Raw genomic sequence first — 6,000 nt, 5'->3', positions numbered from 1 at the left:
CACGGGTAAGGAACAAAAGCAAATGTTTACTGAAAGCCTTAGTGCCAGTCATCGCACTTAGGGATCTTTAAGAGACTCTTGAGTGTTCCAGCAGCTCGAGAATGTCACCTCTTTAAAGATGAGAAACGGAGTTCCGTGTATTTGGTTGGCCGACTTCCACCATCAATCGCGCGCACGTGGCACGGGTTTCATGGGACGCCGGCCTCCGGCACCTCTTAGGGTCTGCGTGGTAAAAACGGAGGCGGCTCCCCTCCCACTGAACCTTTGCCGCTGCTGCTTAGTCGCTCAGTTGTGTCCGACTCTCTGCGACCCTATGGACTGTAGCCCGCCAGGCTCTTCTGTCCATGGGATTCTCCAGGCCAAAATACTGGAGAGGGTTGCCAAGCCCTCCTCCGGGGGATCTTCCCAACCCAGGGATCTAACCCAGGTCTCCTGCATTGCAGGCGGATTCTTTACCGTCTGAGCCATTTAGGGAGAGAAACGGTGTGCGCGTCAGCGAGACAGGCGATTAAGCAATTAGATGGTTGCCAGCCACACTGGCCCACACTTCGTTCTTACCCTGCACTACAACGCGAGGAATCTCAACTCCCTTAGCCAGACTTTTTGGACACATCTTTTTCCTGTGAATCAACTCAGACGAAGGAGATAACGTAACCGCTTGCTCTTCACCGAGCCAGAACCCGGCGGCGGAGCGTCCTCCCCGCAGCCCGCGGAGCTCCTCCGCCCGGCTCCTGGCGCGGAGACGCCGGGACCCGGGCTCCCGGGCGGTGCGCGGCCGCCTCCCAGCTCCGGAGGCGGGGCCGGCGGGGGCGGGGCGCGAAGGCGGGGCCGGCGGGAGGCGGGGCCGAGGAAGTCGCGCTGCCCTCCGCGATGCCCCGGCCCGCCGCGTCCCGGCGGCTCTCGGAGCTCGCGAGTGGCCGCGGCAGCAGCCCCGAAGGCTGGGTCCGCGCAGGTAAGGGGCTCGCGCCTGCCTTTCTGCAGCTCCCGGGACGCGGCCTCTGACGGGGAAGCCGCGCGGGCGAGCGGGGCACCCGGGCTGCTCCTTGCTCTTGCGAGGAGGGCAGAGGTGTCCGCTGCCAACAGAACCCGGGATCCTGAGCGGCCGGGAAGGGAAGCCAGTGGAGCTGCCGGTTCGGGAGTCAGAAAGGTACGCCGAGCATCGGGGTGCGGGAGAGCGCACCGGGGCCTGCCCCGGGATCTCTTCGCATTTTGAAGGACCTACGTTTGGTCTCCTTGGGTACTCCTTTCTGCAGAGGCCAGTCCCTCATTTGGGCGGAATTGGATGCGCCCCCTTCGTGGAAACCCGGCGAATTCGCTTGGGTTCCTTGCGCAGAGAGCCCACTGATAATTGTGTATAGGTTTCAGAGTGTCTGGTAACATTAAAAAAAAAAAAAATTCGGCGGTAGTGGTGGCGAACTCCAGAGGCAATTGCTTCAGCAATTAGTTCCCCAGCGCACTGTCCATTTGTTAAACAAATGGTGCGTTGATGGCTGGTAAATCTGGGTGAGTTTCCACGAAGTGGATTAGAGCGTCTGAAGCAACTTGTGTGCGGTGTGTGTGGGTTTTACCCGTGCCTCGGTGCTTACCGAGCCTGCTCTAGAAATTTCATCTGCATCGGACACTTGGAGTTACCGAAAAGCCTCGCGGTGAACCTGGGGACTCTAGAAAACCTGCTTCACCGACGCACCAAATCACAAACAGGTCTGTGGATTACAATTCCCATTAGCAATCACTTTTTGCTTGGATCAGCAGCATTTCAATTTAACTGATGATAGCTGCACGTCTGCCAAGGGGGGAACCTCTAGGAGAGCACACAGGCTGGTGTGCTGTGTGGTAGCACAGGTGTGGATACAAAAGGGAATTTTGGGGCAGTCCTTTCTCACAGGTGGATGTTTAGATAGCAGTGGCACATTGTGCTTTTGTTTTTGCGGCACCTGTTTGATCTTTGGTGATAAGCATTTTAAATATAGGGAAAATGAAAATCTTTAGAGGATATTTATCGTTAGCCTGGTCACATCCAAGTGGCAAGGATTTTCCAAACCATACTTAAACTAAGGTTAGTTTCGTTGTTCAGTTGCAAAGTTGTGTCTGATTCTTTGCAACTCCACCGACAGCAAGACCAGGCTCCTCTGTTCTCCACTATCTCCTGGAGTTTGCTAAAACTCATGTTCATTGAGGCTTTGATGCCATCCAGCCATCTTGTCCTCTGCTGCCGCTTTCTCCTCCAGCCCTTAGCCTTTCCCAGCATCAGGATCTTTTCCAATGAGTCAGCTCTTCGCATACGGTGGCCAAAGTATTGGCGCTTCAGGATCAGTCCTTCCAATGGATGTTCAGAGTTGATTTCCTTTAGGACTGACCTGTTTGATCTCCTTACCGTCCAAGGGACTCTCAAGAAAAGTCAGCTCTATACCAAGCACCATGCTAGTCACTTTCCTTAAAATGTTGCTTAATATTCACCAAGGGGATGTTATTCTGAACAAATGAGAAACTAAGGCAGGGGAAAATGCAGGAATTTGTTCATAGGAACTGGTGGACCTGGGAGTTGAGTGTGGATATTTCTTAGTTCAGAATCCATGCTTTTTCACTATTCCAAGTTTCTGTGAGACAGTGTAAATCTGCAGATTTAATAGAAATGAGAATTCAGATTTACACATCTTGAGAGTTATAGTTGTCATTTAGTTGCTACGTAGTGACCAGCTCTGCGACTCCATGGACTGTAGCCCACCAGGCTCCTCTGCCCGTGGGATTTCCCAGGCGAGAATACTGGAGTGGGTTGCCATTTCCTTTTCCAGGGGATCTTCCCAACCGAGGGATCAAACTCTAAGTCTCCTGCTTGCCAGGTGGATTCTTTGCCACTGAGTCACCTGGGAAAGGCATTGTGAATAAAATGAATATTATTTTCATTCTCTTTGGGTTCTTAAACTGAGACCAATCTGGGACAAGGTGAACAGTATTTTGAAAAACAGAAAATTTATTATGTGTCTTCCTTAAGATATTTTTAAGGAGACTCCCTGGTGGCTCAGATGGTTAAGCATCTGCCTGCAATGCGGGAGACCTGGGTTCAACCCCTGGGTCGGGAAGATCCCCTGGAGAAGGAAATGGCACCCCACTCCAGTACTCATGCCTGGAAAATTCCATGGATGGAGAAGCCTGATGGGCTACAGTCCATGGGGTCACAAAGAGTCGGACACGACTGAGCGACTTCACAATATAGCCAAGTTGGGCAAATTAGTAAAACTTTATATATAGCCTGTGTGTATTACATATTGAAGTATCAGCTAATTTTCATATTGTTCATATGCTTTAATGTATTTCATCTTGATTTCTACCCATAGTTTACAGGTAAATAGAGGTCACTGTTGCCACCTAGAAAGGACTTTGTGTGTATGTATAAATCTATAGCCATAGCTGAATATATATAATATTTATTTTAAAAGGTATGTCTATTTTTCCTTAAATGTCTCTCTAGAAATATAAGTACTCCAACATGCTTATTTAGGAGAGAATCCTAAAATACCAATTTAGCCTTTTGCGTGAATGATCCATAACAGCTCAATGGATGATTTCTTTAGTGCATGTAAACCGCACAAGTGATTTTCAAATTAAAGTTATTATACTGTTTAGGATGAGAATGAAAATAGTACTTAGAATTTTAAATACTATCTTCTGACATGGAGAGCACTTGGCTTCTTAAAACCTTCCTTGCAATTGCTGGTAATTACCTAAGAAAATTGAGGGGTTTCATGTTGAAATTATCTTTAGGTGTAGAAGAAAGTGTTTTCTGTGAAGAAAGGCTTTTTGCTTGTGTTGAGAGGATCAGGTAAATATTCTGCCTAGATTGTGTTTGGCACATTTCGTCCCCACCTCATCTTCCTTGTATAGAGAAATTGACAAGACACCTTGAACTTCTTAAAAGCATTTGAAGTCCTTCCTGGCTGGTGTTTATAAAAGTGTGGTTGGCTTGGTTAAGATGCTGTAAGGAAGGGGCAGGATGGATGATGTTTTGGAGAAATTAACAGAACAGCCAAAGGGCCAAGGAGAAGCGTGTGCCTGGGGTGCGAAAGGGGCGGTTCCAGATTTTGTGATACTTGAAAGGTAGACAGTAAGGGGATCGTCATTAAGAAAAATAATACCAAATTAGCTATGAAAGTGAATGCTTACCTAGAACGGAAAAAAATTACAACCATTTGCTGGTGATTGCTTTCTTGTTCCTACTGAGATCTTTTGGGGCCATTTACCAGAAAAGCTTACATAAAAATGCTTCCTGATTGCACCCTTGTCCCTGAGAACACCCAGCATCTCCTAATGAGAGGCTTGAAGCTTTTGGTGCAGAGGCGGGGTAGGGGGTGCTGCCTATGCCAGTGAGAGACCAGAAATTGAAGCTCCCTCACCTTCAAAGTGTGAGAGCACCCGTTGTGGTTGGAGGCAAAGAATTAATGGTCCACTGAGCAGAGAAGCTGCTGGTTGGTGTGGGAGGGATCGTGGGCTCATTGTGGTCTCAGGGCCCGTCCTTCCCAGTGAATAGTTGTGAGAGGAAGCTCCCATTGGTTCCGCTTCAGTTAGTTCCCCAGGTATGCCTTTGAGTGTTGGCGCCATTTAGTGAAGGTTTTCTGTGTCCCATGCACTAAGGTTCTGATTGCCGGGGAGCTCCTGGTCTCCTGGAGCTTATTTCATTGGTGACAGTATGGTGTTGGTGCCAGTTCCGAGGTCCTGATGCTTGAGCTGAGTTTGGAATCATGGGTGGAGATGCTGAAATGGAAGAGTGTATGGGATGATGGCCGTTGGAAGCCCTGGAAGTTTGGACCCGCACACCGTCCTCCACTGATGCAGAGAAGCCCAGTAGTCAGTATTTTTCCACAAGTGTTCCCAGGCCAGCAGCACCCGCACCCATGTACCTGCAATGAACTTGTTAAAAATGCATGTTCTCAGGCCCTGTCCCAGGCCACTTGAATCAGAAGCTCTGTGTTTATGGCACAGCAGTCTGTGTTTTAAGAAGCCTTCCAGAAGCTGCAGGCGCATGCTATAAAGTTTGAAAACCATTGCTTTTAGTGTTTAAGAGAACTGGTATGGCATAGAATCCCTTGGGAAGATGAGAGGAGTGAGATTAGTGCTAAGGTTTATATATTATTATTGTAATATAGTTATATTGATAGAGCACTTAGATTATGCCAGGCATTGTGATAAGAAATATTAATTCCTTTAATCATCAATGCAACCCCTGATCGCAAAGAGTTGGACACGACTGAGCGACTCAGCAACAACCACCACCTGAGAGCTATTATCACTCCAGTAATTTATTTAAATTTATTTATTTGGATTCTTTTTTTTTTTTTTTTGACGAGGTTGGGTGCTTCCCTGGTGGCTCAGATGATAAGAATCTGCCTGCAGTGCAGGAAACCTGGGATTGACTCCTGGGTTGGAAAGATCCTCTGGAGGAGAGCATGGCAACCCACTCCAGTATTCTAGCCTGGAGGATCCCCATGGACAGAGGAGCCTGGCAGGCTACAGTTCATAGGATCTCAAAGAGACAGACATGACTGAGTCGCTAAGCACTGCACAGCTTCCTTTTGTTAAAATTGAAGGATATAGTTGGTTTACAGTGTTTTGTTAGTTTCTGATATACAGCAAAATAATACAGTTATACATGATACTGTATCATATTCTTTCCCATTATGGTTTATTACAGGAAGTTGAATACAGTTCCTCGTGCCGTATAGTAGGACCTTGATGTTTACTTTTTTCCCCTTGGGATCTTTCTCATCTGCCTTTCTGTTGCTGCTGCTGCTGCTGCTAAGTCGCTTCATTCGTGTCTAACTCTGTGTGACCCCATAGACAGCAGCCCGCCAGGTTCCCCCATCCCTGATTCTCCAGGCAAGAATACTGGAGTGGGTTGCCATTTCCTTCTCCAATGCATGAAAGTGAAAATTCAAAGTGAAGTCGCTCAGTCGTGTCCGACTCTTAGCGACCCCATGGACTGCAGCCCACCAGGCTCCTCTGTCC

The 6,000-nt window shown here is 48.2% G+C and overlaps 1 protein-coding gene across 2 annotated transcripts in view; it reads left to right on the top strand.

Annotated features, from left to right (window-relative positions):
- MCTP2 (multiple C2 and transmembrane domain containing 2) overlaps positions 914 to 6,000 on the top strand; it is a 269,217-nt gene continuing 264,130 nt past the window's right edge. For both annotated transcript variants that reach the window (XM_013972927.2, XM_013972926.2), the window contains exon 1: positions 914 to 1,147. The gene's annotated coding sequence lies outside the window, so the exon portion shown is untranslated. The remainder of the gene's footprint in view (positions 1,148 to 6,000) is intronic.

This window comes from Capra hircus, chromosome 21, assembly GCF_001704415.2.
Source record: "Capra hircus breed San Clemente chromosome 21, ASM170441v1, whole genome shotgun sequence".
In the NCBI taxonomy this organism is placed as follows: Eukaryota; Metazoa; Chordata; class Mammalia; order Artiodactyla; family Bovidae; genus Capra; species Capra hircus.
This window is presented reverse-complemented; position numbering and strand designations above follow the sequence as displayed.